Source organism: Hemiscyllium ocellatum, chromosome 1 (assembly GCF_020745735.1).
Source record: "Hemiscyllium ocellatum isolate sHemOce1 chromosome 1, sHemOce1.pat.X.cur, whole genome shotgun sequence".
Classification (NCBI taxonomy): domain Eukaryota; kingdom Metazoa; phylum Chordata; class Chondrichthyes; order Orectolobiformes; family Hemiscylliidae; genus Hemiscyllium; species Hemiscyllium ocellatum.
The window spans coordinates 39290496-39314563 of NC_083401.1; positions in this window are offsets into that span (position 1 = coordinate 39290496).

Consider the following 24068-nt stretch of genomic DNA (forward strand, 5'->3'; position numbering starts at 1 on the left):
CGTGAGGAACGTCCGGTTAACAGGTTTGGTTGATGCCTCAGCAAAACTTTTTTTCCTCCTTTCTTTGGGGGCGGAGGGGGAAAGGCAAAACGATTAAGGGGTGTGTTCCTCCACTTGAAATAGTTCCAAAGGTTACATTCAAACAAATCTTCTTTGTCAATGATAAAAGGCCTGGATTTGGAAGCTAGAAATCAATTTTTTTTGCTACTATAAATTCAAACGTTGTTAAATTGGGCTATTAAGTTAAAGTTCCCTATTTTCTGAGCTTATTATTCAAAATGCCTTTGGGTGTATTCCTCCGCCGACTCACTCCAGCTGCTAGATTTTCAATGGAACAGTTTGAATTTTCCTCATCAGATTTTTATTTTGTGTTAGAATTGGTTGGTTATCATGTACACTAATTCGTGCCTCTTTCAGCTTGATGATAAATGGGATGGTTTTCATTAACGTCAAACATAAGCAGCTTGAAAATTTTGTTTTTATATTGATATTGTGTGGTTTCCAGGCTTCATTGCAGTGAAATCCTCGACATCAAAAGAGTTGAAAATTAAACCGAATGGTGGTACTTCACTTGCAGCCTTGCACTTATCTCTCCAGTATCATCGTCAAAAAACTTACATCCTTAAAAGTCCAATTATCTCTTTTTTTAATGAATGTTAAAGAATGAGGCAATTATTGAGGTTCAAACTAGATTAGTAAGCCATTTCTTGTTTTGATCTGATTGAACTCTTACATCTACCACTGTCACTTGATATATTTGAATAATTTTGTACATGCAATTTTTTTTCACATTTTCTATCACATACAATTTAGGAACAGAAGTAGACCATTTGACCCCTCCAGGCAATGCTTTGATGTTAAAGAAGATTCTGGCTGATCTGTTTTATTAGAATTCCACACAGCTCTCTACCTCGAAATCCTTTCATTCCCTTGCTTCCAACTTCAAATTTTTCAATGACCCAAACTGCACAACCTTCTGAGACAGAATGTTCCCAAAACACATACACACAACCTTCAGGAGGGAAAAAAAATTATGACCCAAAAAGGCATTTGTTAATTTTCAAACAGTGCCCCCTAGTCTGGACTCAACTATACATATCAATCTTTGAGGATCTTATAGACTTCAACAAAGACTCTTTTAAACTCCAAAACAAGCCCAGACTGTGCAAACTTTTCTCAGAGGGCAACCTGCTCATTCCAGGTACAGTATCAAGTAAACCTCCATTGAACCACTTCCAATGCTTTACATCTTAAGTAAGGAAACCAAAACTGCACACAGCATTCAAGAAGTGGTCTCACTAATGCCCTGATAAGCTAGTTTTACAGGGTATCTGCAATATCATCAGCAGTCCTTCACAGACAAGGATGACTCTCTTCCACTCTCAGGGTGAGTCCATAGGTGGCTGTACAGACCGATGTGGCTACTGCACGTTCTGTTATGCTGGGATAGATGATGGTTATGGTAAGGTGTGCTCCTGTTGTTTTTGCCTGGCTTCCATTTTTTCCCAATAGGAAGTCTCAAGGTGCTCAACGCCTTTTTGGATGCTCCTCCTCCACTTCGGAACAGTCTTGGACAGGTTATTCAGGTGTCTGTGGGAATGACGCACTTCGCCAGTGAGGCCCTGAAGCACTTCCTGTGTTCACCTGGGGCTTGCCTGCTGTTTGGAAGCTCTAGGCAGAGCACTTATTTTGAAAGTCTCGTGTCAGTCATGTGGATGATATGCCTATCCCATCTTAGCCAATCAAGGGTTGTCAGTACCTCAATGCTGGGAATGTTGGCCCTGTCAAGGGTGCTGATGTTGGTATGTCTTTCTTTCCAGCAGATTCGCAGGATCTTGCACAGACAGCGTTGATGGTAGTGGTCCAATATCTTGAAGTGCTTTGGTATTTTTTAAAAAGGTTGGAACAATAGAAACAGCATGAAGGGGTGGGGTCAAGCTCCCACGGAACCAGGATTTTAGTTTTAGCTTTCAGCACTTGCTGGGGTCTTGAAGCTGAATGTGAAAACTGTTATTCCTCTCTCCATTACAGCCAAAAGCTTGGGTTCTCTTTCTGCTTTAGTTACATATGAGACAATCATCTGAGCCAGTTCTGTATCCAAATGGCTAGTTCTTCCTGAATTCCATGCGATCTAATCTTGCTAACCAGTATCCCATGGGGAACCTTGTCAAACACCTTACTCAAGTCCAAATAGAGCACATCTACCACTCTGTCCTCATCAATCATCTTTGTTGCTTCTTCGAAAAACTCAAACAAGTTTGTGAGCCATGATTTCCCATGCATGTTGACTTTCCCTAATCAGTCCTTGCCTTTCCAAATATATGTACATCCTGTCCCTCAGGATTCCCTCCAACAACCTGCCCACCACCGACGTCAGGCTCACTGGTCTATGTTCCCTGGCTTGTCCTGACCACCTTGCTTAAACAGTGGCACCATGTTAGCCAACCTCCAGTCTTCCAGCACCTCACCTGTGACTATCGATGGTACAAATATTTCAATAAGAGGCACAGCAATCACTTCTCTAGCTTCCCACAGAGTTTGAAGGTACACCTGATCAGGTCCTGGGGATTTATCCACTTTTATGCGTTTCAAGACTTTCTCCTCTGTAATATGGACATAGTGAGAATAGGTGAAAAAGTAAGTGTGAAGAAGAAATAGTAAATTTACAAATAGTTAGGTGAATAGGCCAAAATGTGGCAGATGAAATTTAGTGTGAATGTGTATGGAGGTTATCCATTTTGTTCAGAGGAATAGAAAAGCAACTTATTATCTAAAGAGTATAGGATTTGGGACATTATATTGAGGTTGTACAAGATGTTGGTAAGGCCTCTTCTGGAGTACTCTTCAGAGATTCAGAAGAGATTTACCAGGATGTTGTCAGGAATGGAGAATTTCAGTTACAAGGAGAGGGTGGACAGGCTGGGACTTTTTTCACTGGGCTGTAGGTGGTTGAGGGTGATCTTATAGAGGTTTATTTAGATTACTTACAGTGTGGAAACAGGCCCTTCGGCCCAACAAGTCCACACCGACCCGCCGAAGCGCAACCCACCCATACCCCTACATTTACCCCTTACCTAACACTATGGGCAATTTAGCATGGCCAATTCACCTGACCCGCACATCTTTGGACTGTGGGAGGAAACCGGGGCACCCGGAGGAAACCCATGCAGACACGGGGAGAACGTGCAAACTCCACACAGGCGCCTGAGTCAGGAATTGAACCCAGGTCTCAGGCGCTGTGAGGCAGCAGTGCTAACCACTGTGCCACTGTGCCGCCCAATATTCTCTAAATGGAGAGAAACCTCAGAATGCTTCTGTAGTGATTGTAACAAGGGCAGCCAGATGTACCTCATTGAATATGTGTTCCTTGACTGGGGCTGTTAATCTGGTCCAATCAGGAGTCCTGGCTGACAGATAAGAACAGGAGTGTCACACATCCTGTTCACTATGAGAGCTGGCACTGAGGGAGTTGCATCAGTGTCAAGGCCTGTATACATGTAAATGAGTGATGACTTAATGATGGGATATGGGATAGTGACAAGAAAAGCATGCTCCTGAAGAAATTTACTTGGAACAGTTGTTTTTAAGTTGGGGTAAGCATTTCTGGCATCATGCCGTTATTTAAGAAGCTTAACTCTTTTGATCCTGCCTTTTAATACTGAGCCCAGAACATGGAAACAGTGCATTATTTTTTTCCGGGCAAATTACATTGAGGCAGATAAAAAGCAATAAGTAATTCTCCTGACAGCTTGTGGATCTGCAGGGTTAATAGGAGTTAATTCTCCCTGAGGCACAAGATACAAAAACGTTTGAAATGTTGACAGATTTAGTTATGGAATATAATGTTCCCAAGCTTCCTTTAATTCTGAGATGCTATCAGTTTTACTCAGCAATTTCCGAACCAGGGGAATCTGCATTGGGATTTTTGACAGAGTTAAAATGACTGGCAGAGGCATGTGACTTTAGTTTAACTCTTAATGAGATGCTGAGAGATTGTTATGTTTGTAGAATTAATGAGGTAACAATGCAAAAGCACCTACTAGTTGAAGCCCATCAGGTCTTCAAACAGGCACTACAACTAGTTTTATCATTGGAAAATGCAGCACGTAAGACTTGCAGGGTATTACGATGGAAGTGAACATCCTTGGTAGTCTGAGTGAGCTTGGGGGACACCAGTTGAGCAGTCCTGATGAAGAGCTTTTACCCGAAATATCGATTTTCCTGCTCCTCAGATGCTGCCTGACCGGCTGTGCTTTTTCAGCACCACTCTAATCTAGACCACTTGAGTGAAGGCAATTGTACTGCCTCACTCAGGACATATCCTGATCAGAGGAACTCTAGGTCAGTCTACAGCAAAATCCCAAAACAAAGCCAGGCCTCGGCCAACTAGTTAAAGTTTTCTTCAAGATCTGGGCTAGCAAGCCATTGTAGTTGCCGTTGGTATGCAGGAGGCTGGAAGAACACAGTAAGCCAAGCAATATTAGGAGGTGGAGAAGTTGATGTTTTGTGTGTAACCTTTCTTCAGGACATTGGGGTGGGTGTAGGGGGAGCTGCAGATAAAGGGGATGGTGGGGGCAGATTGGTGAAATGGGGATAGATGAAGATAAGCAGAGCATACAACCATTCCTCCTCATTGGGAGGAATAAATCCAGTAGGTAGCTGGGAGGAGGGAGAGGGGCTGGGAAGGGAGTTGGGGGATAGGAAGGGAGGTTATTTGAATTTGGAGAACTTAATGTTGAGTCCTCTGGGCTCTCAGCTGCCAGGCGGAACATAAGGTGTTGTTTCTCCAATTTGCTGTTTGGTTTGTTGTGGCAATGGAGGATGCCAAGGATTGTCATGTGGGAATGGGAATTAAAATGGACGGTGACTGGGAGGTCTGGTCGGCTGCAGGCCCAGCTGAGATGCATGGCAAACTGTTCCCTAAGTTTATGTTGCTTCACAACATTCAATCAGAGCCAATCAAACTAAATGTCTGGTTAAATGGTCACCACGTTCTAATGGAGGTCAAAGATTCATACAGCATGGAAACAGACCTTTCATCCAACTGCTCCACACTGACTCTGTGCCCAAACTAAACTAGACCCAAATGTCTGAATTTGGCCCATCTCCCGCTAAACCTTTCCTATTCATGTCCTTACCAAAGCTGTATTAGACATTGTAACTGCATTCACCACTTCCTTTGGCAGTTCATTCCACACACTAACCACACCATCTTAAAAGTTGCCCCTCATGTCCTTTATAAATCTTTCTCTTCTCTCATTAAAAATATGCCTCCTAGTTTTGAAAAAGACTATTGCAATTCACCTTATCTGTGCCCCTCATATTTTACAAACTTCTATAATGTCACCCCTCAACCTCTATGTTCCAGTGAAAAAAGTCCCAGCCTATCTACTGTATTTTTATAACTCAAGCCCTCCATTCCTAGCAACATCCTGGTAAATCTTCTGGACCCTTACCAGTTGAATAATATCTTAAGGGCGGTAAGGACAAGCCAGGGAACTAGAGACCAGTGAGCCCGACGTCGGTGGTGGGCAAGTTGTTGCGGGGAATCCTGAGGGACAGGATGTACATGTACTTGGAAAGACAAGGACTCATTTGGGATAGTCAACATGGCTTTGTGCATAGGAAATCATGTCTCACAAACTTGATTGAGATTTTTGAAGAAGTAACAAAGAGGATTGATTAGGGCAGAGTGGTAGATGTGATCTATATGGACTTGAGTAAGACGTTCAACAAGGTTCCCCATGGGAGACTGATTAGCAAGGTTAGATCTCATGGAATACAGGGAGAACTAGCCATTTGGATACAGAACTGGCTCAAAGGTAGAAGACAGAGGATGGTGGTGAAGGCTGATACAATTGCAACATTTAAGAGGCATTTGGATGGGTATATGAATAGGAAGGGTTTGGAGGGATATGGACTGGGTGCTGGCAGGTGGGACTAGATTGGGTTGGGATATCTGGTCAGCATGAATGGGTTGGACCAAAGGGTCTGTTTCCATGCTGTACATCTCTATAACTTTATCACTCTAACAGGGTAACCCGAACTGCACACAGTACTCCTGAAGATACCTCACTACTGTTCTGTACAACCTCAAGAAGTGCGGCGGTTTCAGTGTCCCAGAACCTGCCTTTAACAAAACTTTCTCTCGACTCCAACTGTTAAGTTTGTGCAAGCTCTTGGCTAGACTGAGAACCGATTAAGGGTACAAGTTTGGTTTCAGTCTCTTATGAAAAGCAGCTGGTTCAGTTACCACTGATTGTAGTAAAAGACTTGTTCCCAAGCTTGATGGGGTGAAATTGATTGAGAAAGAAACACCTAGATTGGCTGCCTGAATGAAGTCCTAATTAAATACCCAGAAGATTTTCAAGGAAGTCTAGAGACTATCGAAGGAACCAATGCCAATCTTGCATGTTGGAGTCAAAAGGTCAGGCATCATCCAAGGAGCAGGACAGTCGATTTCCCAGGCCTAAGCCCTTCATCAGGAATGTGGTTGGCCTGGTCAGGTCCAAATTTTGATGGTCTGAATACAATCTGGAGTCCATGTGGGATAAATGTGCATAGGCAGATGCTGAGAAAAAAGACATGGCTATAGTAGTGGGTTTGCTTCAGGGTGTGGTTGAAGAGCTTCAGGGCAGAGATGACAATCTGGGGGTGCAGTGGAAGAGAGACTCACTGAGATTCTTGTGGAGGGAGGAGGATAATTTCTTCAAGGTGGGCATCCTTGGAAGAGGCTTCACAGTAAAGTTTTCAGCGACTAGGAGAAAGTGAGGATTGCAGGTCCTGGAGAGTCAGATCAAAAAGTGCGGTGCTAGAAAAGCACAGCAGGTCAGGCAGCATCCGAGGAGCAGGAGAGTCGACGTTTTGGGCATAATCTAGCAAGTGATGGAATCATCAACTGGTATGGATTCTTCACAATCTGTACCAGTTTTACAGATTGTGAAGCCCAATAGGTCGATTCGTCTTTGTGTGAATTTTAAACAAAGAGTTAACTGCTTTTCGCAACTGGATAAATACAATTCCTCGTATACAGGATTAATAGGCAAAGCTGGAGTGGAGAACTGTCCTTCATAAAACTGGACATGAACCATGCGCACTTGCAATTGTGGATAGGTAAGGATTCCCAGAGGTATGCTACAATTAATACCATAAGGGTTTGTACCAATATACGAGACTGCCAGTTGGGGTATTATCACCCTGTGCAATTTTTCAGCAAATGATGGAGAGTGTTTTACCCCAGATCACCGTTTGTCTTGATGACGTGGTAATAATAGGGAAGACTAATATGGAGCACTTAGAGAACTTGGACACAGTCCTTAGATATTTCTTGCAGGCAGGCATATGCCTTAGAAGGGATAAAATGTGTTCCAGGCACCCCAAGTGATCTACATAAGATAAAGGAGCAGGAGTAAGCCATTTGGCCCATTGAGCCTGCTCTGCCATTCAGCAAGTTCATGGCTATTCATATCATGAACTCAGCTCCACTTAACCATAATCCTAAATTTCTTTACTGTTCAAAAATCTATCTATCTTTGCCTTAAAGACGTTCAACGAGGTAATCTCAACTGCTTCACTGGGCAGACAATTCCATAGATTCACAGCTCTTTGGGTGAAGAAGTTCCTCCTCAACTGAGTCCTAAATCTGCTCCTCCTTTTTTTTGAGGTTATACTCCCTAATTCTTGTTTCATCCAACTGTAGAAGCAACCTCCCTGCTTCTGTCTTATCCATTCCCTTAATAATTTTATATTCTTCAATAATGTTTGTATGTTTTCCCTCTCATTTTTCTAAATTCCAATGTGTATAGTGCCAGTCTACTAATCACTACTCATAAGCCAATCTTCTTAACTCCAGAATTAACCTCGTGAATTATCTCTGCACCTCTTCCAGTGGCAGTATATCATTTCTCAAGTAGAGATCTAAACTGTATAAAGTACTGTCAGATGTGGCCTGACCAGCATCCTATATAGCTACAGCATAACCTCACTGTTTTTAAACTCCATACCTTTAGCAATGAAGGACAATATTCTATTTGCCTTCTTAATTATCTACTGCAACTACAAACCAACATTTTGTACAAGACACTCAGATCCCTCAATTGTCCCATTTATCAACCTCCCCCACCCCTTAGTCAAAGCAAAACGCTTAGAGACACATTGTAGTTTTACCTGTTTCATCTTTATTCTGGGCTCTGGAGGGAGAGAGAACGATCGCCCATGTGTACAGAGACATGAGTTCACGGACTATATAGTCATTTTACAGAGAGGAGCATCCAGATAAGGCAACATACATATTGATTGGGTGACCATTGCAATCAGCAAGTGTCAATTGTAAAGATTAGGCCATCTGCTGTTACATAATGAATAACTGACTTCATATGATGAATACTTTTCACCTTGTTAACTGACATTACGTACTGAATGCTATCTCATCTTATTAAATGGCTCTACATAATGAATGCTTTTTCACCTTGTTAACCCATTACCCTTGCCTCCAGCACCCCTTTGTTAACTGTAAGTTCTTATCTAATCTAAGTCATGCTCAGCTGAACCTCTTGTTTCACAAAACTCAGAACTTAACTCTTTCCCTTCCCATTTATTCCCTATACACATTCTCACCTCTGCACAGTAGCATGCTGCAATTTTCTGTAGTGTTGACAAGACTGAGGCACTTGCATTGGAAGATAAAGTGAGGGCGATCAAAGGTGTCCCAGCTCCCATGTCTGTACTTGAACTTAGGTCTTTCCTTGGACTGATGAATTATTCCAGAAAGTTCATGAGTAACCTGGTCTCCATCTTGTGGCACTGTGCCGCCCCAATCAGATCTTCCTGGACCTGGGTAGGGCATGGTAGTTTCAAACAGGAATTTCAATGCAGGATGTAAGATTCTGCTAATCAAGAGATACATAGGAGAAAGTGAGTACTGCAGATGCTGGAGATCAGAGGTGAGAGTGTGTTGCTTGAAAGCACAGCCAGTCAAGTTAAGTTAAGTCCAGTGACAAATAAAGTTCAGGAATGTCACACCAACTAGAACATGCATATGGACCATCATGAAAGCTGCAAACTCGCAAATGGTGTGGGAGCAAAATGTGCCTGGCTCTTCGACAGCCTCACTGATTGTTCTGGAACCTATGCGTGTGCTCCTTCTCCATCTCAGATACCTTGGGATCTGAGATGGACATGGCCTTTCTCACTGCCTTGATGGACATGGCCTTGTCACTGCCTTGATGCCTTTGCTGCCTGAAGGAGAGAATTATTTTTCCTGAGACACTCCAGGTGCAAGAGGCGAGCTAAAGTGTATTACAGTGTACTGCCTGTATCAGAGTCAGAGTTGGAGGAACGTGACCTAGTGCTAAAATGACCTGGAGGAGTTACAAAAAGAGGCCTTATCTATGTCCTCAGACTCAGAGAGGGAGGGATGTTGTGATTTTAACAAGGTCAGCCAGGTAGATCTCATAAAATGAGTTCCCTGATTGGGGCTGTTAATCTGGTCCAATCATGGAGCCCTGGATGATAAATAAGAACAGGAATGTCAGACATCCTGTTCACTCGGAGAGCTGGCTGTGAGGGAGTTGAATCAGTGTTAAGGACTCTCCAAATGTAAATAAAGGGTAACTTGGTGACAGGATACCAGTCTCTGTGGAGTTATTTCAACTTTCGTGTAGAGATATCTGGGTACGCTCTTGCACGAATGACAGAAAACTAGAATGCACTTATAGCAGGTAACGAGGAAGGCAAATGGAATTTTGGCATTTGTTTCCAAAGGAATTGAGTATTAAAAAGTTGGCAATTTTTACTACAACTATATAGGGCATTAATGAGACTGCACCTGGAATATTACACAAAACTTTGGTCCCCATATTTGAATTGCATTGGAGTCAATTTTGAGGAGTTTCATTAGATTGATTCCAGAGATGAGGGTTTGTCTTATTTAAGAAACAATGTTAAAGCCTGGAAGGAGTGCAAATGGATTTTCTAGAATGGTACCTGGAATGAGGGATTTTAGACACTAAGAAAGATTAGAGAAATTGGGTGTATTCTCCTTGGAGCAGAGAAGGTTAAGAGGTGACCTTATTGAGGTGTTAAAAATTATGAACAATTTTGACAGGGAAAAGAAGGTATTCTGTTTCCACTAATTGTTACGTCAGTCACTAAGATTCACAACTTCAAAATTGTCAGCAAGACAACCAGGAGTGAGATGAGGAGACACTCCTTTACTCAGAGAGCTGTTAGGATTTGGCATACGCTGCCAGAGAGAGTGATGGAGGTGGATTCCATACAAGGTTCCAAAAGAGAGCTGGTTAAGTACCTGCTTCAGGAGCCGGTACAGACATGATGGGTCGAGTAGCCTCCTTCTTTACTGTAAATTCTATGATTCTAAGAGAGGTAGTTTAGGGCTATACTATCTAGAGTTTATAAGAATAAGAGGATATCTAATTAACATATGTAAGATGCTAATGGAGATTGACAAAGTTGGTGTACAGTGGATGTTTCCTGATGGGGGAGGCTAGAATGAGAAGTCACAGTTTTAGGATAAGTAGTCACAGATTTACATTAGATGAGAGAAAGTATGAGTGGGAGCTAAGGACAATTCCCTAAAACCATAAGCTGGTTGTGGTACATGGACAGCAAATAATCATAGATGATTTTAATCTATATAGCAATAAAGATTCATGTGTCACAGTGATAGTGTCCCTATCTCTGGACCAGGAGGCCTGGGTTCAAGTTACTCCTGCTCTAGAGGTACGTAATAATATCCCTGAACAGTTTGATAAGCAAAATAGGTTAAATTTTAAAAATCAGATTGGCAATGGTACCCTGGATGAAGAGTTCAGAGAATGCTTTTGAGATACTTTCTGAATACAGGAAGTTCCGTGACCAACCAGAGAGCAAGTTATACTGGACTTTGTTTTGCGTAATGCGACAGAATTAGTTAATAACCTTAGAGTAAAGGTGATCTGAAGTAGCAGCAGCAAAAATACGATTGAATATTACATGCAGTTTGAAAGGGAGAAGATTGTATCTAAGACTAGTATTTTAAACTTAAATAAGGGCATAGCATGAAAGCCTAGCCAGCTGTACTTATTCAGCCAGTAGGCAGATCAATACAAAAGCAGTGGTAGAGTTGAAGGGGATATTTCAGAATAAGTAATATTCTGATTATAAAGAAACAGAGTGGATCCATCATTCATGATTAAGTAAATATGTTAGGTTACCCATCAACTTAAGGAAACGCATATAATTGCTTTGATCTGAGTATAAAGGCTGGCTAAAAGACTAAAAGGGATGTTTTGCTAAAACTGTACAAGGTACTAGTCAAATATCAGCTGGAATACTGTAAACAGTTTTGTGCCCCTTATCTAAGGCCAGATATACTGGTAGTGCAGGGAAGGTTAAAGATATCTGGTATAAAGGCACTGTCTTTCGATGAAAGGTTGAGTGGGTTGGTTCTGTACTTGTTAGAATATAGAAGAATGAGAGTTGACCTTATTAAAATATATAAGGTTCTGCAGAGGCTTGACAGGATCGATGTGGAGAGTCCTTTGTAGGAAAGTCTAGGACCAGAGAGCATAAGGGTGTTATGGACCAGGCCAGACTCCCTCAAAGCATTTCAAGAATATAGCCCAGACCCTAACTTTGCTAGTTGTTTAAGCAGGTGTAACATGGATATTCCGAGAGAGAAGCAGCTGGTCAAACTATTTAGTTTTAATCAATACTGAATTTATTTACAAGATTACCAAATGAAACACAAACAAAAGAGAACAGAATACCAAATAACTTAACCTATCCGAAAACCAACAGATTATACCAATTTAATGGCGCTGTTCCAAATACTTGCTACAATCCCTATAAACACCCCTTGGCACAAAACATAAAATCAAACACAGATTCTTACAGAAGGGATGTCAGAAAGAGATCAGCATGGATCTGCTTCTTTGGGTCCAGCAGCTTTTACAACTGCCTGACTGCTTTTAGTGAACAGCCATGCTGCGAAAAACTAAACCAAACCAGAGAAAAGCTGAGCTGGGAGAACTGGTCACTCCCCTTTCATTGTACAAATGTATTTTTAATAACTTAAATGCCTTTTGCCTGAGGCACTTTCTGTTATCTATGATCTAATTAGTCCTAAACCCGTCCAAACCCAGATTTTTCGGAGTCTGTGTCTTCTAAACCTCTTTGGAAAAAAAAACAAGAATAACACTGGCCCTTTTAAAATGGAAAAAGACAGACAAAGACAGTGAGCAAATGGTCAGTGAGGGAGAGAAAGAAAGAACTGACATAGCAGTGAATCTGCACAGTGACTGCCTTTCTTGTTTGAATTTATGCATCTCTGGGCATCGAAGTGTGTCTAGGAAAAACTAACAAACAGCAAAATTCACAACTGGTCTTGAAGGAATCTGTGTGGGAAGGTTCACAACACAAGAACAGATAAGTGCATAGTTTTTAACGTGTAACCTTGCTGTAAGTCTATAGTAGTGAGTCGTGTGAGTTCTTTCTTGATTATATGTTTTAATGAAATCTGTCTCTTGATTAAATTCTGAAAATATAAACCATAAGTACTAAGTTTGCTTGCAACACTTTTTCTTAGAACAAAATTACAGTGCTATCATCTGAGTCTGTAGATTGTGAAGGAACAAAGATAGCCTTTAGTAGAGTGATATGATCTTCTTGTTGGATGTGGGAATTTAGGGAGAGTTTGCATGTTACTGAGGATTATGTTTGCAGGAAATGTCTGTGGTTGCGAATCCTATCAGATTGAATAGATTGGTTGGGGCGACAGTTAGAGGCAATGAAGAATTTACAAGAGCTATGAGGTGTGATTGATGGCAGTTATAGGAAATGACAAAAGCTGAAGATTCAGTCAGATAGATAGGTTAACTCCAGGAAAGGTAGGAGAGGAGGGCAGGTAGTGCAGGAGTCCTCTATGGATACCTCTATTACAAACCAGTATGCTGCCTTGAAAAATGTAGGAGGTGATGGACTCTCAGGGGAATGTTGCATGAACAGCCAAGCTTCTGGTATCGAAACAGGCTCTAATGTATTGAGGGGTATGTCAGATTCCAAGCGATCAATTGTAATAGGAGACTGTCTAGTCAGAGGCACAGACAGACGCTTCTGCGGCCAGCAACGAAAAATCAGAACAGTGTGTTACCTCCCTGGTGCCAGGATCAAGGATATATCAGAAAGGGTGCAGAATGTTCTTAAAGGGGAGAGGGACCAATCTGGCTGGACATCGAGGCCTCTCAAGTAAAATACCCACTTGTTAACCTCTTATTTTCAGACAAGAGGAAAATCATTACAGATCACTGTAAAAACCCCATAATACTAAACACAATTAAGGCTTGGAATATAATGCAGCAAAATGAGGGTAATTTACATAAAACATCCCCCTATGCACCGATAGTGGGAGCATGGGGATTCCAACCGGGGTTTACAGATGCCACTTTTAAACTCTGGAGATCCAGGGGTATCTCATGTTTAGGGGACCTATTTAAAGATGGGGTCCTGATGTCTTTTGAACAGCTGCGTCAGAAATTCGGATTACCTAATGGAGACCTCTTTCGATACTTCCAAATTCGAGATTATATACAGAAGAAGACTATGTTATTAAATAGTCTTTATAAATCAGATAGAGAATGTAATGTCCTACCACCAGTGGGGGTATCCTCCATCAGTACTATTTACCATTTACTACATGATGAAGTATCGGGAGATATGGACAATCTGCTTAAAACATGGGATCAGGATTTGGGACTAGAAATTTCTATAGAAATGTGGAATGATATTTGGGAAAATGCTAGAAGAATTACTATCTATAACAGAACCCAGGCTATCCAGCTGAAGATACTTCATAGGGCCCATATAGCACCGGTTCGATTGGCAAAATTTAAGGCAGGAGCATTTCCAATGTGTCCCAAATGCAAAATAGAGGTGGGCACTCTTGTACATTGCCTATGGACTTGTCAGAAGATCCGTAGATATTGGACTAAAGTAGCAAGTACCCTGACGGAAATTTTAGGAATGGAAATTAGAGTGGAACCTATATCTCTCCTTTTGGGTTTTTCGAACTTTCCCTCCCTGGACATGTACGGGAAGAGACTATTTTCTATTCTCTCTTTCTGTGCAAGGAAAAATATTTTGGTGAACTGGGTGGCTGAGGGCTCCCCTGGACTTCCAAATTGGCACAGATTAAATATGGAATGTATTCCCCTTGACTTCCTGACAAATATGGTGCCCCGAAAGACTGAATTATTTTATAAAATATGGCAGCCCTTCTTGAATTACATAAATACAGATATTTCGGCTATCCTAACAAGGGCTTTTATTTAATGGGTAAAAAGTGAGGTCTGCAGATGCTGGAGATCAGAGCTGAAAATGTGTTGCTGGTTAAAGCACAGCAGGTCAGGCAGCATCTAAGGAACAGGAAATTCGACGTTTCGGGCCAGAGCCCTTCATCAGGAATGATGAAGGGCTCTGGCCATTCCTGATGAAGGGCTCTGGCCCGAAACGTCGAATTTCCTGTTCCTTGGATGCTGCCTGACCTGCTGTGCTTTAACCAGCAGCACATTTTCAGCTTTTATTTAATGGAGATTACAAACCTGGCTGCTCTGGGGCCCTTAGGAGAGGAATCCCGCACGAATTCGGGTTTTATTACATTTGATGTTAACACATTCTGAGCATGAAAGAGACTTAAATATACACTCTGGTTAGTTGTAGGTTAGATTAGTAGAAAGTTGAGTTTTTTTTTCTATTTTGTTTTTTTTCCTTTGTTAAATTTTGACTATTGTATATTTGATTTAATTGTATATCAATGTTTGTATTTGAGAGTTTTGTTTATTTTTGTAAACTTGTAAAAATGTTAAATTTCTAATAAAAATATCTTTTAAAAAAGGGGAGAGGGACCAGCAGGAGGTCATTTACACACTGGAACCAGTGACATAGGAAGGGAAAAGAATGGGATTCTGAAGGGAGGTCCCTTCAGAATTTAAAAAGGAGGTCCTCGAGGGTAGTAATAGCTGGATTATTCCCAGTGCTACAAGCCCAGTGAAGGTAGGAATAGGAAGACAGAGCAGATGAATGCATGGCTGAGGAGCTGGTGCATGGGAGAAGGGTTAACATTTTTTTGGATCATTGGAATCTCTTCTGGGGTAGAAGTGATCTGTACAAGAAGGATGGATTGCACCTAATTTGGAAGGAGAGAAATATACTGGCATGGAGATTTGCAAGAGCTGCTCAGGAGGATTTAAAACTGTAAGGTGGGCAGTGGGGGTGGGGCAACGGGACCCAAGGAAATAGTAAGGAAAGAGATCAATCTGAGACTGGTACAGTTGGGAAAGAGTGTGAGTCAAACAGTCAAGCCAGGAAGGAACAAAGGAGAGTACAAATAGGACTGATAAATTAAACTGCATTTACCTCGATGCAAGAGGCTTAACAGGGAAGGCAGTGATCTCCGGGCATGGTTAGAAACATGGGACTGGGATACCATAGCAATTACAGAAATGTAGCTCAATGATGGACAGGACTGACAGCTTAATGTTTGTGTGTGTGTGTGTGTGTGTGTGTGTGTGTGTGTGTGTTGCAGGGGTGTCACCTGTACTGTGACATAAACTCAAGGTCCCAGTTGAGGCTATCCCCATACACTCACACACACAAGCTCTCTGATACGCTCACACATACACTCCCACACTCACACATGTCCCCTTTCACAGACTTATACCCCCTTACACTCACACACATACACATACATACACTCTCTCACAGACAATCATACCTCCCCCCACCCCACACACACACACACACACACACACACATATATATGTTTGTGGGGTGAATTTGTACCTGCAGAATTACATTTTATTTTGCTCAAAAAGTGCATGAATCCATATAAGGTTCTGTAACTCCCTTTTTTATATTAGAATCAGTCTGAACATTGGGGCACAGACAGTCTCACATGGGGCACCTCACACCTTCAATGCATTATCTGGGCCGGCATGACACCTATTGTTAAAGTTCACTTGAAAATGTAGCTTTAAAGAAGTTCTGGGATTTACATATGAAAGAACGGAAACCAACATGCCCATTCTAAAAGATGAGAGACTTAACAAACAATCCAGTCTTTTTCAATGTATAATTTCAGTTACATCACACTGTAAACTTTGTTATAAATTCTGTGTCCTGCGATCTTATACTCCACAACCACATGTTAAAGGAATAGCGCTCCGAAAGCTAGTGCTTCCAAATAAACCTGTTGGACCAAAACCTGGTGGTGTGTGATTTTTAAAGTTGTACACCCCAGTCCAACACTGGCACCTCGAAAAGAATAATAGAGTGATTATGGTAGGGGATTTTAACTTTTCAAACAGAGATTGGGACTGCCATAATGTTGAGAGTATGGATGGAGAGGAATTTGTTAAGTGCATACAAGAACATTTTCTGATTCAGTATGTGGATGTACCTACTAGAGAAGGTGCAAAACTTGACCTACCCTTAGGAAATAAGGCAGGGCAGGTAACTGAAGTATCAGTGGGGGAACACTTTGGGACTATCGACCATAATTTTATTAGCTTTAAAACAGTGATGAAAAAGGATAGACCAGATCTAAAAGTTGAAGTTCTAAATTGGAGAAAGGCCAATTTTGATGGTATTAGGCAAGAACTTTCAAAAGCTGATTGGGGGCAGATGTTCGCTGGTAAACGGATGGCAGGAAAATGAGAAGCCTTCAGAAATGCCTCCAGACACAGTATATTGCTGTAAGGATGAAATGAGAGGCTGGTAGGTGCAGGGTGTGGTGGATGATTAGAGAAATTGTGGGTTTGGTTAAGAAAAAAAAGCAAGCATATGACAGGTATAGGCAGGAGAGATTGAGATAATCCTTAGAATATAAAGGCACTCTGAGTAAACTTAAGAAAATCAGGAAGGCGAAAAGGGGACACGAGATAGCTTTGGCAAATAGAGTTAGGGTGAATCCAAAGGGTTTTTAGCTATATATTAAGGACAAAAGGGTAATGAGGGAGCGATTAGGGTCCCTCAAAGATCAGCAAGGCAGCCTATGTGTGGAGACAGGGGAGATACTGAACGACTATTTTGCATCAGTATTTACTGTGGAGAAGGACACGGAACATATAGAATGTGGAGAAATAGATGTGACACCTTGAAAATGTCCATGTTACAGAGGACAAGGTGCTGGATGTCTTGAAATGCATAAAGGTGGATAAGCCCCCAGGATCTGATCAGGTGTACCCTAGAACTCTGTGGGAAGCTATGGAAGTGATTGATGGGCCTATTGCTGAGATATTTGTATCATCAACAGTCACGGGTGAGGTGCCAGAAGACTGAGGTTGGCTAATATGGTGCCATTATTTAAGAAAGGTGGTAAGGAAAAGCTAGGGTACTACAGATCAATGAGCTTGACATTGGTTGTGGGCAGGTTGTTGGATGGTATCCTGAGGGACAGGATTTACATGTATTGGGAAAGGCAAGAACTGATTAGGGATAGTCACCATTTCTTTATGTATAGCAAATCACGTGTCATGAACTTGATTGAGTTTTTTTGAAGAAGTAACAAAGAGGATTGATGAGGGCAGAGTGGTGGACGTGATCTATATGGACTTCAGTAAGGTGTTTGACAAGGTTCCCCATGGTGGACTGGTTAGCAAGGTTAGACCTCATTGAATACAGGGAGAACTAGCCATTTGGATACAGAACTGGCTCGAAGGTAGAAGACAAAGGGTGGTGGTGGAGGGTTGTTTTTCAGACTGGACACCTGTGACCATTGGAGTGCCACAAGGATCATTGCTGAGTCCACAACTTTTTGTCATTTATATAAATTATTTGGATATGAATATAGGAGGTCTACTTAGTCAGTTTGCAGATGACACCAAAATTGGAGGTGTAGTGGACAGCAAAGAAGGTTACCTCAGAGAACAATGGGATCTTGATCAGATGAGCCAAATGGGCTGAGGAATGGCAGATGCAGTTTAATTTAGATAAATGTGAAGTGCTGTATTTTGGAAAGGTAAATCAGGGCAGGAATTATACATTAAAGGTAAGGTCCTGGTGAGAGTTGATGAACAAAGAGACCTTGGAGTGCAGGTTCATATTTCCTTGAAAATGGAGTTGCAGGTAGATAGGATAGTGAAGAAGGCATTTGGTATGCTTTCCTTTATTGGTCAGTGCATTGAGTATAGGAGTTGAGAGGTCATGTTACAGGTATACATGACATTAGTTACGCCACTTTTGGAATATTGCAAGCTATTCTGGTCTCCTTCCTATCACAAGAATGTTGTGAAACCTGAAAGGGTTCAGAAAAAACTTACAAGGATGTTGCCAGGGTTGGAAGTTTTGAGCTACAGGGAGAGGCTGAACAGGCTGGGGCTGTTTTCCTGGAGCATCGGAGGCTGAGGGGTGATCTGACAAGAGTTTTATAAAATGATGAGGGGCATGGATCGAATAAATAGCAAGGTCTTTTTCCTGGGGTGGGGGAGTCCAGAAGTAGAGGGCATAGGTTTAGGGTGAGAGGGGAAAGACATAAAAGGGACCTAAGGGGCAACACTTTCACACAGAGGGTGGTACGTGTATGGAATGAGCTGTCAGAGGAAGTGGTGGAGGCTGGTACAATTGCAGCATTCAATAGACATCTGGATGGGTATAAGAATAGGAAGGGTTTTAGTGGGATATGGACCAAATGTTGGCAAATGGAACTAGATTAGGTTAGGATATCTGGTCGACATGGACAAGCTGGACCGAAGGGTCTGTTTCCGTGCTGTACTTCTCCATGGCTCTATAATCTTGTTAAAGGAGTAGCAATGTCACAAGGGGTTGCACATGTAAGACAGAGATGAAGAATGTCTTCTCTCAGCGGGTAATGACTTTGAGGAATTCTTTCCCACGGAGTGGTGTCAAAGCTGGATATTTAAGGTTAAGATAGACAAGTTTTTAATCACTTAACGAAATCAAGGGATATGGGGAAAAGGCAGGAAAGTGGAGTTGAGGATTATCATAGGGAAGATAACGGTGTAGTGATATTATGACCAACCTATTAATCCGGACACCAGGTAATGTTCGAGGTACTTGGTTTGAATATCCCTGTGGTAGGTAGTGGAATTTGAATTCAGATAAAGAAAACTGGAATTAAGCGTCTAATTGTTGACTGGTTCTAGGCTAAAGGGATGGCAGACTTAAACAGAAAAAAGGAAGAATTGCTTCTCTCAAATGGTCACAAACCTGTGAAATTCCCGATCTGAATGTGGTGGATGCCAGGATTCTGAATAAATGTTTGGTGGAGATAGATTTTTAATAATAGGTTAAGGGTTATGGGGAGCAGGCAGCAAAGTGGAATTGAGGATGAGATAAGATCAACAATTGTTGACTGTTAGAAAAATCCAAATGGTTCATGCATGTGAACTAATGTCCTTTCGGGAAGGAAACTGCCATCCATCTTGGTCTTAACTACATGTGACTCTAGACCCAAGTTAATGTGATTGACTCTCAACTAGGGATAGGTAATAATGCTGGTCTAGACAATGATGCTCACATCCCATGAATACATTTGAAGAAAGATAAACCTTGATCTCATTAAATGGCAAAGAATTCAGTTGGTTGAATGCGATATGCTGAAGTGAGTTAATATAACTTGAATACTTTTGAGTTTCAGTTTTTTTTTCATTAAATGCTATGGCTAAGTGGTTCTACAATTTCTGGATGAAATGCCTTTGGCAACATTTCTCCAAAGAGCCTTTTCAGTAACTGCCCTAAATTCTTTTGTGCTCTTCAGCACATAATCCTGCATCAGGAATGTGCCTGTCTGCAACACTCCCAAATTAGATAGGATTTCAGGGCTTCCTTTCCCCCATCCTCAGGAATCTTGCTGGCAGCAGGAAAGGCAATCTTTTAATGCCCTGTGTATGGATATCTCATCAACTGTCCTCACCATGTGCTTCCTTTGTCTGCTCATCCCTTTTAAAACTGCTGTTGTTTTGACTTTTTGTTTCCAAAGTTCCAAAACAATGCAACAGCATATAAAACAGTAATCACTGCTCCTGGAATTCGAGGAAATCACCTCCAGCACCTAAAATACCTCAAAAAAAGGAGCAGCTCTTACAGCCAGAAATTACCCCAGAATCCATCACATTTAACTTTCCAAACATCGACTGGGACTGCCATAGTGTTAAAAGTTTAGATGGAGAGGAATTTCTTTAGTGTGTACAAGACAATGTTCTGATTCAGTATGTGGATGTACCTACTAGAGAAGGTGCAAAACTTGACCTACTCTTGGGGTAAAAAATGAGGTCTGCAGATGCTGGAGATCACAGCTGAAAATGTGTTGCTGGTTAAAGCACAGCACAGTTAGGCAGCATCCAAGGAATAGGAAATTCGACGTTTCGGGCATAAGCCCTTCATCAGGAAATTTTCGGGCATAAGCCCTATGCAATTGACCTACTCTTGGGAAATAAGGCAGGGCAGGTGACTGAGGTGTCAGTGGGGGAGCACTTTGGGGCCAGTGACCATAATTCTATTCATTTTAAAATCGTGGTGAAAAAGGATAGACCAGATCTAAAAGTTGAAGTTCTAAATTGGAGAAAGGCCAATTTTGACGGTATTAGGCAAGAACTTTCAAAAGCTGATTGGAAGCAGATGTTCGCAGGTAAAGGGACGGCTGGAAAATGGGAAGCCTTCAGAAATGAGATAACGAGAATCCAGAGAAAGTATATTCCTGTCAGGGTAGAAAGAAAGGTATAGAGAAAGCTGGATGACTAAAGAAATTGAAGGATTGGTTAAGAAAAAGAAGGAAGCATATGTCAGGTACAGTCAGGATAAATCGAGTGAATCCTTAGAAGAGTATTAAGAAAGTAGGAGTATACTTAAGAGGGAAATTAGGAAGGCAAAACGGGGACATGAGATAGCTTTGGCAAATAGAATTAAAGAGAATCCAAAGGGGTTTTACAAATATATTAAGCACAAAAGGGTAACTAGGGAGAGAATAGGGCCCCTCAAAGATCATTTGTGCTCTTCCAGCATCAGTAATCCAGAATCTGGTTTCCAGCATCGCAGTCATTGTTTTTACCCCCTCAAAGATCAGCAAGGCGGCCTTTGTGTGGAGCCGCAGAAAATGGGGGAGATACTAAATGAATATATTGCATCAGTATTTACTGTGGAAAAGGATATGGAAGATATAGACTGTAGGGAAATAGATGGTGACATATTGCAAAATGTCCAGATTACAGAGGAGGAAGTGTTGGATGTCTTGAAAGGGTTATAGGTGTATAAATTCCCAGGACCTGATCAGGTGTACCTGAGAACTCTGTGGGAAGCTAGAGAAGTGATTGCTGGGCCACTTGCTGAGATATCTGTATCATCGATAGTCATAGGTGAGGTGCCGGAAGACTGGAGGTTGGCAAACGTGGTGCCACTGTTTAAGAAGGGTGCTAAAGACAAGCCAGGGAACTATGGACCGGTGAGCCTGATCTCGGTGGTGGGCAAGTTATTGGAGGGAATCCTGAGGGACAGGATGTACATGTATTTGGAAAGGCAAGGATTGATTCGGGATAGTCAACATGGCTTTGTGCATGGGAACTCATGTCTCACAAACTTGATTGAGGTTTTTGCAGAAGTAACGAAGATTGATGAGGGCAGAGCAGTAGATGTGATCTATATGGACTTCAGTAAGACGTTCGACAAGGTTCCCCATGGGAGACTGATTAGCAAGGTTAGATCTCATGGAATACAGGGAGAACTAGCCATTTGGATACAGAACTGGCTCAAAGGTAGAAGACAGAGGGTGGTGGTGGAGGGTTGTTTTTCAGACTGGAGGCCTGTGACCAGTGGAGTGCCACAAGAATCGGTGCTGGGCCCTATACTTTTTGTCATTTACATAAATGATTTGGATGTGAGCATAAGAGGTACAGTTCGTAAGTTTTCAGATGACACCAAAATTGGAGGTGTAGTGGACAGCGAAGAGGGTTACCTCAGATTACAATAGGATTTTGACTAAATGGGCCAATGGGCTGAGAAGTGGCAGATGGAGTTTAATTCAGATAAATGTGAGGTGCTGCATTTTGGGGAAGCAAATCTTAGCAGGATTTTTACACTTATAGGTAAGGTCCTAGGGAGTGCTGCTGAACAAAGAGATCTTGATTGCAGGTTCATAGCTCTTTGAAAGTGGAGTCGCAGGTAGATAGGATAGTGAAGAAGGCATTTGGTATGCTTTCCTTTATTGGTCAGAGTATTGAGTGCAGGCGTTGGGAGGTCATGTTGCGGCTGTACAGGACATTGGTTAGGCCACTGTTGGAATATTGCATGCAATTCTGGTCTCCTTCCTATTGGAAAGATGTTGTGAAACTTGAAAGGGTTCAGAAAAGATTTACAAAGATTTACAAGGATGTTGCCAAGGTTGGAGGATCTGAGCACAGAGAGAGGCTGAACAGGCTGGGGCTGTTTTCCCTGGAGCATCAGAGGCTGAGGGGTGACCTTATAGAGGTTTACAAAATTATGAGGGGCATGGATAGGATAAATAGACAAAGTCTTTTCCCTGGGGTCGGAGAGTCCAGAACTAGAAGGTATAGGTTTAGGGTGAGAGGGAAAAGATATAAAAGAGACCTAAGGGGAAACTTTTTCACACAGAGGGTGGTACGTGTATGGAATGAGCTGCCAGAGAATGTGGTGGAGGCTGGTACAATTGCAACATTTAAGAGGCATTTGGTTGTTTATATGAATAGGAAGTGTTTGGAGGGATATGTGCTTGGCGCTGGCAGGTGGAACTGGATTGGGTTGGGATATCTGGTCAGCATGGATAGATTGGACCGAAGGGTCTGTTTCCATGCTATACATCTCTGTGACTCTATGACTGTAAGATATGGCTTGTGGTGTGATTATATGTAAATGCAAGTGTTTGCCTTTAGTTGTGCCTAGTAAGCCAAATGTAAATGTTAATGCGGACAGGATGGTTTTGTCCAGTTGGGTCTTCAATGGATTTCAGATTGTAGTAGTTTTTTTTTATAATGCTAATGCACCAAATTATTTATTAACGTAAAGTTGCTGTGTATGCTAGCTCTATTGTACAGATGAATTTCATCCTTTATGTGGCTTAGCTAGTTCACTGTTTAGTGGGTGAGGAACTTCTTATTTCAGCTAAAACCTCATGAATAAAAGCATGAGTGATGTTTACTTCAGTCCAAAATAAATTAAACTTTGATGAATTCCAAATCAATTCTATAATAGGATTTATTATAACAAGGTTCACGGTTTTAAAAGAATAGAACATAGAACAATACAGCACAGAACAGGCCCTTTGGCCCACAATGTTGTGCTGAACATTTGTCCTAGCTTAAGCATCTATCCATGTACCTATCCAATTGCCACTTAAAGGTCACCAATGATTCTGACTCTGCCACTCCCACAGGCAGCGCATTCCATGCCCCTACCACTCTCTGGGTAAAAAATACACTCCATTTATATTTTTCAAGCATACAATTAGGTATAAATTCACCACGCATCCACCTTTTACATAATGCTGTACAAGATAATAAATGGGATCCTTGACCTCCCTCTCAATTAGATTCAAAGACCAGGAATATTTGAACCTGATGGAGACACAAACAGAGGCAGGTGAGTACAAAAAATAGCAATGATTTGGAGGTGCTGGGGTAGGACTGGGGTGTAAGTTAAAAATCACACAACATCAAGTTACAGTCCAAAAGGTTCATTTGGAATAAACCTGTTGGACTATAACCTGGTGTTGTGTGATTTTTAACTCGGTTTATTTGGAAGCACTAGCTTTCGGAGCACTGCTCCTTCATCAGGGTAAAAATTACACAACATCAGATTACAGTGCAATGGGTTTAATTGGAAGCACTAGCTTTTGGAGTGTTGCTCCTTCATCAGGTGGTTGTGGAGGACACAATTGTAAGTCACAGAATGTATAGCAAAAATTTACAGTGTGATGTAACTGAAATTATACATTGAAAAATACCTTGACTGTTTGTTAAGTCTCTCATTCTCAGGTTAACTTTAACAATTGGTGTCAGCCCAGATAAGATGTTGAAGGTGTTTACTCCCTGTGTGCTGTTGTTTGT